Source organism: Pelobates fuscus, chromosome 3, assembly GCF_036172605.1.
Source record: "Pelobates fuscus isolate aPelFus1 chromosome 3, aPelFus1.pri, whole genome shotgun sequence".
Taxonomy (NCBI): domain Eukaryota; kingdom Metazoa; phylum Chordata; class Amphibia; order Anura; family Pelobatidae; genus Pelobates; species Pelobates fuscus.
In genome coordinates, this window is record NC_086319.1 from 387,210,214 (window position 1) to 387,228,252 (window position 18,039).

The 18,039-nt window shown below is 41.8% G+C and overlaps 1 protein-coding gene across 2 annotated transcripts in view; it reads left to right on the forward strand.

Annotated features, from left to right (window-relative positions):
• The window catches only part of LOC134601483 (P2Y purinoceptor 6-like), a 65,063-nt gene that overhangs the window by 38,933 nt on the left and 8,091 nt on the right, over window positions 1-18,039 (forward strand). The window contains exon 1 of one of the 2 annotated variants that reach the window (XM_063445979.1): window positions 2,358-2,561. The exons of the other annotated variant lie outside the window; for it this stretch is intronic. The gene's annotated coding sequence lies outside the window, so the exon portion shown is untranslated. Of the gene's footprint in view, window positions 1-2,357; window positions 2,562-18,039 lie in introns of those variants that run through there. 2 annotated transcript variants of the gene reach the window in all.

Below are 18,039 nucleotides of genomic sequence, written 5' to 3' on the forward strand. Positions count from 1 at the left end.
TCAAATGGTGGTATGTTAAAAAAAAAAATCCATGTACTAGCTCTACCACCAGTCTTTGTCAAAATTTTGAGTAGTGATTTTTTTGTTATTTTTCTCCCACATTGTATTTTAGACATGGATTCTCAGTACCTGTTATGTGTTACTGACAAAGAACAAACCAATATGTGTTCAGCAGCATCTCCTGAATACAACAGTGCCCACAATATACAGGTTTTATGGGTTTTTGCAAACGTACAGGGGTGAAATGTATGGCTTTCCCATTTTCCATGTTTGCACATTGAGATTTGCCATATTGTTTTGCTGGGCTTATGTTGCCTTTGAAAACAAAGATAAAAAAGGGCTGCGCCACAATAAAATAGTGAATAAATGAGCAATGTCCAATTATAATAATAGAAGCAAATAAAAAAACAAAGGGTAAAGCGCATACAGCGGTATAATCCCCGCTTATGGAATATGTGATGAGTACCTCTTCGTCAATGGTGTCCAATACTCAGGAAAAAAAGGAGACAACCAATAGTGCTCTCTATTTAACTTTCTCAATGGTAAATAATTGAAACCGTACTTACAAATATAGAGCAGACCAACTGCTCTTTGATGTCAGCGTTGGTGGAATGACCCCCACCTAGGATTTCTTTGGCTGCAAGGAGCTCCCAGGGATTATAAAACCAATTTTGATAAAAAAAAAATTATAAAATAAACAGAATAAAAATAAAATAAAATAAAATAAAAAAGCCAGGATAAAAATAGAAATGTGTATATAAAAAAAGGATAATGGCACAACTAAATGACCAAAAGCTTTTAATTCAAAAATACACAATATAAAATTTCCATAACGCGTTTCGTCTACAGACTTTATCAAATTGAATAGAATACAATACCTGGCTTAATGGTGTTTTATAGGGACACAGTTAATTCAAAGATTGGCGCCAAAATAATTCGGCCAATCAGAGTGAAGTTAGATTTAACATGTTTAAATAAACATTCCTAGCTTATCTAGGGGTAGCAAATGATATAACTAGACATTTCTGATGAAATTAAGTTTAAAACGAGCATGGGAACGTGTTATACAATATAAAAGAAGTATAACACGTGATTCGTGGCACTTCCGCATTACGGAAAATTTGCCGCAAAGCCGCATGGGTAATGTAGTCTCCCATAGCGGCGGCCGTAAGGACGGAAGGGGCTTAAAAAAGAAATGTGGCCCGCGGCCATCTTAGGAAGGGCAGACATAGTAGCGGCCATATTATGGAGGGCAAAGTTCGTTCTTAACAGTATACTGTTCTCTAAAACGAACCATCTATCTTTGAAATAGATACGTATACATATCTGGGGTCTTGGGCAGTACCCCCGACCGGGATCACTGCGGATTGCTGATCCAGGTAAGTCCAGGGGTGATTTTTGCAGCAGACGTACTTGGTACATCTGCAGTCTTTAATGCCCATTTTTTGTCGGACGTCCGTGGTTGGGAAGGGGTTAAAAATAACAACTGGAGAAGTTACATGTGTATTTACTGTCAAAATAAACACCTTGTGCAGTTCCTAAAAAAACACTTTTACCTGGAAAATGATGTATACTACCCACACATATACCTGTAAAGAAGATATTTAGGCCTTAAAGGGACACTATACACATCATTACCATTTCCTCTCATTGAATTGGTTATAGTGCCAGGAATCATCTGGTGATGCGTTTTCACTCAGTGTTAAACCATTTCTGCGCAATTTAACACTAAAGTCCTGCGCTAACTGTAAGCATGGCTGAGGCAGCCATATTACCACTACATACCAGCAATAGGTGCTCTGATAGGTGGAAATCAGTCAGATGACAATATCAGCCAACCAGAGCTGCCCATTGCTGCTTAGACTGATGTTTCTTCCAAACCCAAGCAGCATAAGTGCGGGGTAATCAAATAAAGTGTTACTAAAGCAGTAAAAAAAAAAACTTTTTAATAACATTCACCTGGCACTCTCTAGGGCTAAATATATTGAGTACTTTAAAACAAGATCGGGGTTTGTTTATTTACCGATTCAGAACAAGGCATTGCCAGTGGAAATCTGTATCAATTGTCAAGTTTAACTTGGAGAGAGCAAATGCACTTAATGATCTCATGTCACATGGATACATAAAAAGGGGGGGGTCTACCATCTGCAGGGATTTCCCCAAATACAGGTATAATGTGAATGGGTTCAAGCATAGGGGCTCCAGGTTGTTGTAGGAGCAGGGAGTTTATTGGAAGGGGGAGGCAGTTCATCCATTTGAAAGAGATGGAGATAATGAGAATCACTGACGGGCAGTGATCCTTAAAGAGCGAAGTTCAAATTGAAGAGAGAGAGAGGGAGAGAGAGAAAAAAGGGAAAGACAAGCAGAACGATAGAGACAGTGAAGGCTACAAGTCTGGGAAGAGGCTACAAAGACATAGAAAGACGCGAAAAATAAGGGATACAGATCAAGTACAGCGGCTGGTGCTTAGATAGACAACCAACGATAGACTGTCCCGAGTGATGTTCCGTCCTACGAGCTGACATTATCTCGGTGACACCCAAACTTCAGAGAGGGAGCTGGTGAGTACTTGTGAAACAGGGTATGGATAACAAGTAAAGCAGGGTGCACACAAGAGTTGGAACGGCTGGGGAAAATAGTGGAAAATGTGTTAATTAATTGGGAAATACGAAGGGAGTAGATATAAGAGCTTTACTTTCTCTTCTGATAATAATAATCTTTCTATCTTTCTTTATGATTCACGGTCTGTTTCCCATTTACGGTTTGCATAAGATGGAAAGGGCTTCCAATTACTTCTCAGTGTTAAAGGGCCAAACAATGCATTTCAGTAATTGAATTTGTCCTCTCAAATCAGTCTGTTACCTGGTGTTACCCCCCTGTCCTTAAATGGGTTAAATGGTTTAAGGTATAGTTATCACGATCGCCTCTCACTATCCTGTCCAAGATATGCAGGTTATGGACTAATGGGAGAATTCATAGTGAATTTCAAAGGGAACTTGAAATTTAAATCTGGAATAGCCAAAAAGTAGCAGTGAATGTTTCAATTTTGGCTATTATGACCTTCAATTTGAAATCAGGAAACATAATATTATGTATAGTTCAGTTTTATAGAGAAATGTCCTCCTGTTGAGCATCTTAACATTATTCTGTTACAATGCTCTTCAATGTATAGTTAGATATAATGCAACTTAAATACATATATATATAATCTGCATAATGTTCTTTCATATTTCGTGAATGTTTAAGTCTGACATACAGATCCAGAATATATTAAGCATTAAGGACTCAATAACGTGAGAAGCGGAATTACCGGGGGGGAGTGGGGGGGGGGGAGGGTCCGTGGACCTGATTCACCCACTTAGAGATAGGACTTAACATAAATGAATATGACCAGAGATATTGAGTCGCTCCAGATTTTCACAGTTTAGTAAATCTCCCCTTGAGTGACTACGCAAGCTCTCAATACTTATGACGTTGGTGTTTTTCATGTGAGTTTGAAGCTCAGTATCGTGTGTCAGTGCTGAGATGTTGTGATAGAAAACGTTTGCATAAGCAAAGCCACCATATGGCAACATAAATAAATGCATGTCATACAGAAGTTATATCTTCCGCCATGTTTTACAGGAAAGGTTTTAACTTTTCTAAGATTTGCTTGATACACTGCGATATAAAGACAACGCTCGTGCATCAAGCATGTGGAATCGATATCTTTACCTGTGGCTAATAAACGGATAACAACCCCCCACCAACAAAGGTTTCTGGTCTCTTTAAAAACAGATTCTGTATCAAGTATAGCATAACTCCCAATTATCCCTGTTTAGAAAGGACAGTCCCTATTTTGTGTCAAAATCCCTCTGTTCTTCTTTTCTAGGAGCTCCATATTGTTGGTGTGTCTGAGTGTATAACAGAGCTCCACAGCAATAAAGCTCACCGTAGTGTCTTTAAACGACAACAAATGTGTTTAGAAATAAGATACATTGTTCTTGTCCTTTTGAAATGTTAGAAGGTACGAGTACAGTATCAAATCTATGCAAAGTGTCAAATGGTTTTTGTGATCAATAAAATGAGGATCCGATGCCAAGGTCAATTCTACACATTTCCTTGTTTGGTAAATTTCTCTGTAAATATGCTGAGTAATTTGAAGGTTTTATTGTAGAAATTCATACCAGAAAATAATTCTACGTCTCTTTATTGAAGCAAAATTATAAATGGGGCAAGATAGATATCTTCGAATATGTTATGGGAAAAAAAATAGGAAGAGAGCAGCATTTTCAGTACACAGACATTTATTGCAATGAGGGGACATGATTAGAAGTTTTGGGGAGAATATGAGAAAATACTAATTTTTAAAAAAGGTAGTGGATACGTGGAATAGCCATTCAGTGAAGGAGTTTTTGGTAGGTGTATAAGACTAGTATGATAATCCAAAAAAAAAAGATTTTTAAATTTTCAAATCGAAATCCGTTTTTGCTATGTTAATCTTTGTTGTTCATCAATGTCCGTGCATTGCCTGATTAAACAACATGCTGTATATTAGCAATCTAATTACATGCTGTGCAGGCAGAAACCGATAACCCAATGTGTTGTGTGCATGTCGGCTTGAGTAACCAACAGGCTGAGTATGTGCAGGTGCCTGCACCGTACCAATTAGTCAATGTTGTACATACACGCAAGATGTCGTGAATGCGCAGCTGGTTAATCTGTGCCCAGCACTCGTTTTGTTAGTTTAGCATCGCACGCGCAAGTGACCTTCACTTTACCCCCCCCCCCCCAGTAGGCCTAAACATTGGGAGCTATGTTTTATGAGGCTTATCATCAACTAGGAAAACATTTTAGATGCTTTCACATAAAAGGACACATAACCTCTTCCCCATTTTACATTTCCATTTCCTACAACGTACTGGAAGCTCCGACTTAGCTGGTGACTTATTCCAGTAATTCATTTCTGGACTTTGAGAGCTGGATTCCAAAGGGTGAAATAAATAAATAAATAAAAACGCACAATAACAACAGAAAAGAGATGCATAATACAAGGGGGTTATTCAATAAACTGCAAAATGCAATGAATTAAAGACAGCCAAACCGTGACTATAGCCAACTTTAAAATATATTTCCAAATCAGCACTTTTTGTCTAAATTTTGAAATTTGGTTTGCAATCCCTGTTTGCATGGCAGTCTTTATCACCTTTCACTAGATGCTGTCAGGAACAGATATTAGGTCAGTAATGCCCCCCCCCCCCCCCCCCCCCAAAAAAAATTAAAAACATATTTGACGCATTTAATTATGCTATGCATTATATGTGACCTTTGTGTGATGTGTGTATCTGTGTACATTTCATGCTGTCTGTGTGTGATGTGTGTATATTGTGTATTTCATCGTGCCTGTGTGTGATGTGCATATCTGTGTGCATTTCATGCTGTCTGTGTGTGATGTGTGTATCTGTGTGAATTTCATGCTGTCTGTGTGTGATGTGTGTATATTGTGTATTTCATCGTGTCTGTGTGTGATGTGCGTATCTCTGTGCATTTCATGCTGTCTGTGTGTGATGTGTGTATGTCTGTGCATTTCATGCTGTCTGTGTGTGATGTGTGTATCTGTGTGCATTTCATGCTGTCTGTGTGTGATGTGCATATCTCTGTGCATTTCATGCTGTCTGTGTGTGATGTGTGTATCTCTGTGCATTTCATGCTGTCTGTGTGTGATGTGTGTATATTGTGTATTTCCTCGTGCCTGTGTGTGATTTGCGTATCTGTGTGCATTTCATGCTGCCTGTGTGTGATGTGCATATCTCTGTGCATTTCATGCTGTCTGTGTGTGATGTGTGTATCTGTGTGCATTTCATGCTGTATGTGTGTGATGTGTGTATCTGTGTGCATTTCATGCTGTCTGTGTGTGATGTGTGTATATTGTGTATTTCCTCGTGCCTGTGTGTGATTTGCGTATCTGTGTGCATTTCATGCTGCCTGTGTGTGATATGCGTATCTGTGTGCATTTCACGCTGTCTGTGTGTGATGTGTGTATCTGTGTGCATTTCATGCTGTCAGTGTGTGATGTGCATATCTGTGTGCATTTCATGCTGTCTGTGTGTGATGTGTGTATATTGTGTATTTCATCGTGCCTGTGTGTGATGTGCATATCTGTGTGCATTTCATGCTGTCTGTGTGTGATGTGTGTATCTGTGTGAATTTCATGCTGTCTGTGTGTGATGTGTGTATATTGTGTATTTCATCGTGTCTGTGTGTGATGTGCGTATCTCTGTGCATTTCATGCTGTCTGTGTGTGATGTGTGTATCTGTGTGCATTTCATGCTGCCTGTGTGTGATGTGCATATCTCTGTGCATTTCATGCTGTCTGTGTGTGATGTGTGTATCTGTGTGCATTTCATGCTGTCTGTGTGTGATGTGTGTATCTGTGTGCATTTCATGCTGTATGTGTGTGATGTGTGTATCTGTGTGCATTTCATGCTGTCTGTGTGTGATGTGTGTATATTGTGTATTTCCTCGTGCCTGTGTGTGATTTGCGTATCTGTGTGCATTTCATGCTGCCTGTGTGTGATATGCGTATCTGTGTGCATTTCACGCTGTCTGTGTGTGATGTGTGTATCTGTGTGCATTTCATGCTGTCAGTGTGTGATGTGCGTATCTGTGTGCATTTCATGCTGTCTGTGTGTGATGTGTGTATATTGTGTATTTCATCGTGCCTGTGTGTGATGTGCGTATCTGTGTGCATTTCATGCTGCCTGTGTGTGATGTGTGTATCTGTGTACAGTTCATGCTGCCTGTGTGTGATGTGCGCATCTGTGTGCATTTCATGCTGTCTGTGTGTGATGTGCATATCTGTGTGCATTTCATGCTGTCTGTGTGTGATGTGTGTATCTGTGTGCATTTCATGCTGTCTGTGTGTGATGTGTGTATATTGTGTATTTCATCCTGCCTGTGTGATGTGCATATCTGTGTGCATTTTATGCTGTCTGTGTGTGATGTGCATATCTCTGTGCATTTCATGCTGTCTGTGTGTAATATATGTATATTGTGTATTTCATCCTGCCTTTTTGTGATGTGCGTATTTGTGTGCATTTCATGCTGTATGTGTGTGATGTGTGTATCTGTGTGCATTTCATGCTGTCTGTGTGTGATGTGTGTATATTGTGTATTTCCTCGTGCCTGTGTGTGATTTGCGTATCTGTGTGCATTTCATGCTGCCTGTGTGTGATATGCGTATCTGTGTGCATTTCACGCTGTCTGTGTGTGATGTGTGTATCTGTGTGCATTTCATGCTGTCAGTGTGTGATGTGCGTATCTGTGTGCATTTCATGCTGTCTGTGTGTGATGTGTGTATATTGTGTATTTCATCGTGCCTGTGTGTGATGTCCGTATCTGTGTGCATTTTATGCTGTCTGTGTGTGATGTGCATATCTCTGTGCATTTCATGCTGTCTGTGTGTGATGTGTGTATATTGTGTATTTCATCGTGCCTGTGTGTGATGTCCGTATCTGTGTGCATTTCATGCTGTCTGTGTGTGATGTGTGTATATTGTGTATTTCATCCTGCCTGTGTGTGATGTGCGTATCTGTGTGCATTTTATGCTGCCTGTGTGTGATGTGCGTATCTGTGTGCATTTCATGCTGTCTGTGTGTGGTGTGTGTATCTGTGTACATTTCATGCTGTCTGTGTGTGATATATGTATATTGTGTATTTCATCCTGCCTGTTTGTGATGCGCATATTTGTGTGCATTTTATGCTGTCTGTGTGTGATGTGCATATCTCTGTGCATTTCATGCTGTCTGTGTGTGATGTGTGTATATTGTGTATTTCATCGTGCCTGTGTGTGATGTCCGTATCTGTGTGCATTTCATGCTGTCTGTGTGTGATGTGTGTATATTGTGTATTTCATCCTGCCTGTGTGTGATGTGCGTACCTGTGTGCATTTTATGCTGCCTGTGTGTGATGTGTGTATCTGTGTGCATTTCATGCTGTATGTGTGTGGTGTGTGTATATGTGTACATTTCATGCTGTCTGTGTGTGATATATGTATATTGTGTATTTCATCCTGCCTGTTTGTGATGCGCGTATTTGTGTGCATTTCATGCTGTCTGTGTGTGATGTGTGTATATTGTGTATTTCATCCTGCCTGTGTGTGATGTGTGTATATTGTGTATTTCATCGTGCCTGTGTGTGATGTGTGTATCTGTGTACATTTCATGCTGTGTGTGTGTGATGTGCATATCTGTGTACATTTTATGCTGCCTGTGTGTAATATAGGTATCATCATGCAGTTGGTGCAGACTATGCATGACTTGTATATCTGTGTGCATTTCAAGCTGTCTGTGTGTGGTGTGTGTCTCTGTGTGCAGTAGTTGCAACCTAATAGGTATTGCTTTACTGGAAATGGGGGGGGGGGTGTTTCAGAGGTCACACAGGCCGTGACTTCGTTACTCATTAAGAGAAATTAATGAGGTGGAAATGCTGAGTCTGGAAGTACTGGAAGAGTGTTAACAGGAGACAAATATCTGTTTATCGCACTGTGCAGGGTGCACGAGTGCAAACTATCTACATAGTATTCTTATAAAAATGTATTTTCTTATTTATGAAACACACAAAAGGCATTTAAAAAAAATAGCGTAAACATTACAAACAAAATTCCACTTATTGTCACAGAGACAATTGTAGTTATCTATTTGTTTGTTTGTTATTTCTTTATAAAGCACAGTTCTGGTGAAAATATCTAAAAATGACCAATTGCCATGGAAACCAGTGGCATGTCCCTGCTTTGTGATGATTGATCTACATTCAAAGATTGTTCAAAAATGGTTCTTAATGCATCAAGTCCAATATGTAGATGGGCAGCACCATAGTTTGCCAGATATTCAATGTGTTTGTTTAACGCATCCCATTTTATTGGTCTAAACTATTTCATTAATATTTTTTTTTATATTGTATTTACTCTTGTAGGCAGCTTATACCTTTTAACTATAAATTCTTAAGTCACTGTAAAGCTTAGAATTGTATGTTCTCCCCCACTGTTTGAAAGCTGCTGATCCCTCTCTCATTTAGAGCTTTCTGTCCCCTGTTGTGAAAGAAGTAAGCATTGGAGTGTTGATTGATCACGTACAAGTGACTGTCTGTCATATGACAAACTCAGCTTGTGCCTCGTGGGTAGGCTTCATACATTGATGGGTCCTTATGATGATACGATGATGGGTCCTTATCAGGAAAATATAAGTGCAACTGTATTTTAACCAATGCAGTCCTAAAGTATGCACTTTATGGACTTCTCCCTTAAAAATGAAAATGTGGCAACATTATCTGTTGGCCACAGAGTCTGGAAGCACTTGATACTGAGAATGATACCGGAGAAACTGACGGAAGCCAAGCACAGAGAGATGGACACAGGTTTCTTCAGGAAGGAAGAGATTCACCAACCGGGACTCAGAGGGACTAATGTCACCAAAAAACAGCAAAGTCTGAGCCCTGATCATGCAGTGTAGGTCCCTTATATAGGCATGTAGCTCCTCCCATAATCAGTTCAACCTACACATACTCTTATCCATCAACCGAATAGAGACTAAATTCCTGTTTGACCACATGGCTTGCCCAGCACAATGGAGGAGGGGAAATACTCGTATATCCTGTATTCCTACACTTGCTCAGTACACTGTTGATTGTATCTTAGCTACGTGTAACTGACTAACTGATACACCAACATACACATATGCCACGTGGAAATCTCGGCCTACTAAATTTATTTTTACTGAGATTCCACCACATTCCCCCCTTTGATGCTTAAGATATTTCACAATTCCAGATGCATCACTTAACCATAGTTTGCTTACACCTCAAGTTGCCATGAACCAGACCAGACTTTGCGACTCCCTAAAGATACGAATCCCTCAACATTCCTCTTCCTGTACTAATTCTTCCTGATTTAGAGCCTCATACCTATATATAGCCATTATCTGTGCAGCATTCTTTCTCTCTGCTATATTCTCTATAATGCTCTGCACAGACCTAACTACCAAAGGAATCAGACATGGTAGGAGAAGGCACAGCATCAAAATTAGCATGACTCCACCTACCAATGCCTTAAGTCCTCCAAACTGCTCATACCAATTACCAAACCAACAACTTGGATTATACCCTTTCCATACCTGGGTAGGCACATGCGCTAGTTTAACCATATGGCTAGTAAGCTCAGCTATTGCTTGCCCTTCATCATCTATTTGAAGACAACAATTGCTTAGGTTAAACTTCCCACATACCAAGGCTAATCTATTTTGGTAAACGGCTGTCCTCATCCTAGTATTATGTTTCGCTAGGAGATTGAGCGCTTGCAATGTTTCATTGTTAATTATCTCAACCACTGCCTGTAACCTTATAATACGGTTGAGCATGTATATTGGGGTTCTATATCCAAAAGTACCATCCTCTGCCCACGTAGCTGGCCCATAATAATCTATAATACGCTGGGGAGGCCACTCATTATCTTCCCAGGTACCTATCTCTAGGGTCCCCTTTTCTTTCTATTCACATCATATACCTTAACTCCCAAAGTCTCTCCTGTTTCAATAGGCAACAAGAAGAAGGATGGTTTGAGCATACCTATCATACATGCCCCTTCCCAGTCCTGTGGTAACTCCGAAAAAGGCTTTCTTACCACAGATCCAGTACAAATTTGCTGGGGATTTCCAACTAGATGTAGCAGATAGGTCAAACCACACATCCTTTAAATTGGTATAACTTGCAAACGGGTTAGGTGGTTCTGAGACATTTGAAGCTGACCACCAAGTTGTATTCTTTGTATCATCATCATAAGCTTTTTGCCCTAGACAAGTCAATTCTCCTACAGATGTATTAAACATTATTCCTTTCCTTGCTATGCAAACATAACCTATAATGGAGGTCTTTAATCGCCACTCAGATTTACCTCTAACACTCATTTGATAATCAGCTTGAGAAGATGTTATCTGTTCAATTGTCTCAGAACCGGAATACATTACCTCCTCTGCTTCCCAGGGCCATTGGTCTCCCATATTAGTACCTCCACACACATAGCAGTTGGTTACATTAAGACTACCGGCAATACTCTCGGCTAGATCAATAAACAAGTTCTTAGCATTATGGGGGATCTTATTCTCTACACTCATCTCATCGTAGAAAGAATGGAAAACCTGATGAGTCTGGGCTGCCACAGTATCGGTCTCTATCCCTATAAATAATATTGTCCAGGATCCATACCTATCCCATATATCTGGAACCCAAATAAGTTTCCGAACCTATCTATAAACTGTTCAGGATTATTAATAAGTATATGGACTGGGTTACACTCCATAGACTTACAATATGGTTTGGTAGGCAACTTAGTAACAATCATATCCTTATCTACTGTCTGTCCCCAAGTTGCCCACCCTACACAAGACCAATATGGACAATAATTATAATTCTTATTTGGGCATTTTGGATCTATATACTTGTTCTTACTACTGGGGCAAATATACTTATCATTAAACCCATACGTTCTTTCCCATTTAAGATCCCCGCATACATTCCACGGTTTTCTACCACTTGATATCGCCTTACATGCATCAAATAGCAGAACACCCGAAGAATGTACGGTTTCTAGTATTGTCTTATTTATTAGGGTCCCCTGTGAGTCTCCATTCCGAAGGGTCAGCCAAATTGTACGGGGTTGATACTCTGGACTAAAACACTTAGGTTCTCCTACTCCTAAATGGCATACACTATAATCTATACCTAAGTATCTACACCTAGACACATATCCTTTACACTCATATTGTGAATGCCAAATAAGGGTCTGGGAAATATGATTACCTGTTTTTGTAGTCTTAATGCAAACCTCACAGTCAGGTGTGTCGGTACCTCTACCTTCCTGAATAATTAAAAACACAAATATACACATTATCAAATGCATTTCTCCTGACATCTTTATCCTAATTCTTCGTCCGTGCGATGGCACCTCAGCTTCCAGGATGTAAGGGCTGCAAGGAATGGAGTCCTTCAAGTCCTCTCTTCCCTTCACAGAGGTCCCTTCAAGACACTCTGGCTATGTAACGTGGGTAGGTGGTCAGGCTTTATTATGGCCGTCAAAACACCTACTTGCTGATCTCTTTGATTACTCTAGAAGTCCCAATATCTCCTCGTCACTCCGACTGAGTTACACGCTTTAACCGGATCTTGCAGGGATTCTCTGGATCTGGTGTAGCTTGCCAAGAATCTACTGCTGCTGGTTTAACCCTGGAGTGATGAATCCACGAAGTCACTTCAGCCACCTTTATAGCTGTAGGGGTAGACAAAAGAACAACATAAGGACCCCTCCACTTTGGCCCCAACGGTACACTGTTCCACTCCTTTATCCAAACTTGATCTCCTGGATGATAACAATGGACAGGTGGATAAATATTCACAGGTAATCTATCTTGTACCCATTTCTGTACTTCCTCCATAGTTTTACCCAACTCTACAACCTGCTGCCGGGTAATTCCTTCTCCCAACTGACTTAAATCCCCCCTTAAGTTACCAAGTACAGGAGGTGGACGCCCATACATAATTTCAAAAGGTGAGAGACCCATCCTTCTGGTAGGTGTACTACGAATGCGTAACAGAGCTATTGGCAAAAGAACATTCCATTTAAGTTGAGTTTCTTGACACATCTTTGCCAATTGGTTCTTAATAGTTCTGTTCATCCTTTCCACTTTCCCAGAACTCTGAGGTCTATATGCCGTATGAAGCTTCCACTTAATACCAAGCATATGAGTCAGTTGTTGTAGGCACTGGTGAACAAAGGCTGGACCATTATCCGATCCTATAGAACATGGTAGTCCATATCGGGGTATTATTTCTCGCAACAGAAATCGCACAACTTCTCCTGCTTTCTCTGTACGAGTAGGACATGCTTCTACCCATCCTGAGTAGGTACACACAACTACTAGTAGGTAGCGATGTCCGCCGGATTTAGGCATTACCGTATAGTCTATTTGGAGATCGGACATAGGGAGTCCTCCCATATACTGGACTCCCGGTGGTTTCACTCGACCTTGCCTTGCGTTGTTCTGGGCACATATCACACATCTTTGTACAATGGCTTGAGTCAAGTTGGACAATCTTGGTATGTAGAAATGCTTCCTAAGAGATTCTTCCATGCTATCTCTTCCGAAATGTGTCCCGTTATGATAATTCTGGACAATTTCTACAGCTAGCGATGCTGGAATAACTATTCTTCCATCTTCTAACTGATACCAATTGTTCTCCAGGTACTTCCCAGCTTCAGTCTTTAACCACTCTTCTTCTTGAGCTGTATAAACTGGAGTCCATTGAGACAGAGGGGTCGGTATGAGAGCAGCTATACGTTCCACATACTCCTGTTTTCCTGATTCAGCGGCACGCTTGGCTGCATTATCTGCCAACCGATTTCCTTTTGTTACATCACCATCACCTTTCAGATGCGCTCGACAATGTATGATACCAACTTCTTTCGGTTCCCACACGGCTTCCAGCAGTTGTAATATCTCAGCTGCGTAATTGATTTCTTTACCCTCTGAGTTCAGTAGTCCTCTTTCTTTATACAAGGCTCCGTGGGCATGAGTGGTTAAAAACGCATACTTGGAGTCCGTGTAGATGTTCACCCTTAAACCTTCAGCCAATTGTAACGCTCGTGTGAGTGCGATTAGTTCTGCCTTCTGTGCCGGGGTTCCTTTTGACAATGGCCGAGCTTCTATCACCTTGTCTATGGTTGTCACTGCATATCCTGCATAGCGAATCCCTTCTTTCACATAACTACTGCCGTCCGTATAGTACTGGACATCAGGGTTCTGGATGGGAAAATCACGAAGGTCCGGTCTACTTGAGAACACTTCATCCATCACCTCCAGGCAATCATGTTGACTCTCAGTAGGTTGTGGCAAAAGGGTAGCTGGATTCAAGGTATTAACAGTCTCTAGATGCACTCTCGGGTTTTCACATAACATAGCTTGATACTTAGTCATGCGGCTATTGCTAAACCAATGATTGCCTTTATAGTCTAGCAACGTCTGTACTGCGTGTGGGACTCGCACGTAGAGTTCCTGACCCAGAGTGAGCTTATCAGCTTCGGCTAACAGCAGGGCGGCGGCAACTACGGCTCTTAGACAAGGTGGAAGACCACTGGCCACTGCATCCAATTGTTTGGACATATATGCAACAGGTCGTTGCCATGATCCCAAGTACTGTGTCAATACTCCCACAGCCATTCTTCTTTGCTCGTGTACATATAAGTAGAATGGGCGTGTATGATCAGGTAGACCTAATGCTGGGGCGCTCATCAATGCCTTCTTCACATCTTCAAATGCCTTTTGCTGTTCGGGGGTCCACAGGAAGGGATTGTGTTCTTTACCTTTTATAGCCACATAAAGAGGTTTCCCCAATATCGCATAACTGGGAATCCATATCCTACAGAAGCCTGCTGCCCCCAAGAACTCTCGCACTTGTCTTCTATTCTTGGGTATTGGTATTTGGCATACAGCTTCTTTTCTCTCGGGCCCCATTATCCTTTGACCTTCAGAGATATGGAATCCCAGATACTTGACAGTTGGCTGACACAACTGGGCTTTCTTCCTGGACACCTTGTATCCTGCCTTCAAAAGAATGTGCAGTAGATCATGTGTTGCTTGCTGACATATCTCTCTTGTAACTGCCGCTATCAACAAATCATCTACGTATTGTAATAGTACACATTCTCCTGGGATGGACTTGAAATCCAGTAAGTCTTGACTTAAAGCTGATTCAAATAGGGTAGGTGAATTCTTAAACCCTTGGGGCAATCTTGTCCAAGTCATCTGGCGTTTCAAGCCTGTTACAGCATTTTCCCATTGGAATGCAAAGATACACTGGCTTTCCGCAGCAATTCGTAGGCAAAAGAAGGCATCTTTGAGATCCAAAACAGTGAAATAGGTAGCCCCGCCCGGAATTAAAGCAAGCAGGTTATATGGATTGGGCACAACTGGATGTATACTTACTACCGCATCATTGACTGCTCTCAAGTCCTGCACAGGGCGATACTCATCTGTACCGGGCTTTTGAACAGGCAACAATGGGGTGTTCCAGGGGGAAGTACAGAATTTTAGGATACCATACCTTATGAACTTATCCAAATAAGATTGTATGTTCTTCTTGGCCTTTTGTGGGATGTGATATTGTCTTAAGCTCACTGGATACACCCCAAGCTTTAGTTCGATACGAATTGGTGGGATATTATGAGCAAGTCCTGGTGGGTTATTCTCTGCCCACACTCCTGGTATATTGAACAAGGATTCATCACTCTTAGGGTTTTGGCTGGTCAACACTGTATAAAGTCGCCACTCTTCTTCCTTTGGTACAGATATTGTCATTATACCTGAGGGTCCATTGAACTTCAAAGATGTTGTTCCGATGTAGAAATGTTATCTGTGCTTGTAGTTGGACTGGACATTCAGGCATATAAAGGAACTGGTGTTTCACTATGTGGCCTCCCAATGTACAGAGTCGACTTTTAAGAACCGGTTTAGCGGCACTCCTTCCAGTTGCTCCTATTACGGTGCTAGTTCTTGCTGAAGGAGGAGCGACTAGGTCAGTCACCACCGAATGTTCAGCACCAGTGTCAATCATGAAATAACTCCTTTTTCCCCCTATTGCTACATCGACCATAGGCTCCGCTCGGCCAAGGGGGATGGAACCCGGTCGGTATCAATAGTCCTCCATGACTGTGTCAGCCAAACCCACAAAGTCCCTATCCTCTCTCTCGCGGGGTCTCTGCGCTGCTGGGTAATATCTATATCCACTAACACTTCCTCTATTATTCCCACTATTTCCTCCAGGACCTCCTCTACCTCTCGCTCTACCTCTATAATTACTGCTATATCCTGCCGTAGGTCTGTCTCTCTCATACTGTTCCCTTCGTGGACACTCACTTCTCTAATGCCCTTCTTCCCTACAGTACGTGCATTGGTTCCTACTCAAATGTTCCCCATTCCACTTATTCTCACCTTTATCCGTTCCCCTATGTACTTCCTTTTCCCTTCTATCTATGCCTGCGATAGCTACTGCTAGCATATCTGCTTTCCTACGCATCTTTCGCTCTTCCTCCTTCTTCGTCTCTGTCTCCCTATTCATATAGACCTTATTTGCTATTTCCATTAGTTGGGTTATGGACATCCCTACAAACCCTTCTAACTTCTGTAGCTTGCGCTTTATATCTCCGTAGGCTTGGCTGACAAAGGCAGAGTTAACCATTCGGGAATTCTCAGGAGCCTCTGGATTAAAGAGGGTATACAAACGGTATACCTCCAATAATCGGTCATAAAAGGCACTGGGCGATTCATCACATTTCTGCAATACCTCAGCCGTCTTAGACATATTAATCGTCTTTTTTCCTCCGGCTTTCATGCCAACAATAATAGCATCCCTGTATGCTTTTAAATGGGCCATATCTGCGCCATTGACATTCCACCCCGGATCAGTATTTGGGCTGCGGCCCATGCTGCTGGGTTGGCCTGATTTTGTGTACGGGCCACTTCTTCCAGCGCTTTAATTGCCGCTTGGTTTATCCGTGTCCTTTCCTCGTTGTTAAACAATGTCATAAGCAGTTGCTGGCAATCAGCCCAAGTGGGATTATGTGTCTGGACTATGGAGGTAAACAAATCCGTCATGGCTTGAGGTTTATCGGTGTATGAGGAGTTATGGGTCTTCCAGTTAAATAGATCAGTAGTAGTGAAGGGAACATAGACGAATACAGGATCAGCGTGCTGTAACTGCCCGTCACCGTTAATGTGTGTCAGGCCTGGTGTCAGTCGGAGAGGCATTTGATAATGTCGGGGTTGGAGGGTACCAGTCAGTTGTCGGGTTAGTATGGGGCTTCCTTTAGAAACGTCAGTTAGGGGTTCCGGTCGAGGGGTAGTAAGACGAGGGGAAGGGGACGCTTTACTGAGGGGGAGATCAGTGAGTAAAATTTTCCGGGCCGGGCTAGGAGGAGCCTGACCAGGAACTAGATATGACGTCAAATCTGGATAGGTGGGGTTAACGGAGGTAGGTACCGGAAGGGGAGGGTTTAAAACAAGAGGGCTGGGCTCTGAGCTAGAGGAGGGGGTAGGTGGGGACAACGGGGCAAGGGGAGTAGCGTTACCAACAGCACCTCCTCTTCCTCTTCCTGTGGAGGAGGAGTAAGGGGGCGACATGGGGATCTCAGATTCAGGAGGCGTGTCCAAAATGGACGTAATAACGGCCTTAGTGGACAAGCGAGTTCTGGCCACCATGAGGCGAGATTGTTCCTCGTGGCATACCCGGATCCATTTTGGCAAGTCATTTACGGCCTGCTTCCAACAATCAATATACGGAAACTGGCCGTAAAGTTCAGGCCTACCTGATACAGCCACGTGTACACGCTGTACCAGATTAGGATCCAAACTGCCACGTGGTGGCCATGCAGCCACCAAAGTAGGCCATTCCCTACTACATAAAGTAGTCAGGCGTGTTGGAGACATCTCCCAAAATCATACACAGTGTATCCCTTTTTAAAGTTTTTCAACATACATCCTAAGGGATCCATAACCGTTGAATCTGACGCACCCATACTAACAATGAAGCGTCGTCTCCAACAGAGACTAAACAAACACACTTCCAACGGTCACACCCGTTCCCTTGGCAACAGCACCACGTGGTACAGTTACTAGGTGAAACGCACACAACAAAACACTAAGGGAATTCCCGTACACACACAGCTGTTACACCAGTCACTAAATAACTATTACTGCGCCTCCTGGCGAAACTATACAGTCACCCACGCTATAATTCCCTATATCTGAATTACCCGTCTATAACATACCCCAGTAACATCGTCTTTACAAACAGTAGTTATAGTACGGTTAGCATTGGTTAGAGTACAATTTAAAGTCACAGTTCAATTAGTAGTGGTTATGGTGTTAAACATACAACATAGACGACAGTTATTAGTAGTTATTTACAGTATCAGTAGTTATTATACATGGTTATGGTACCGTGCACTATAATACAGTT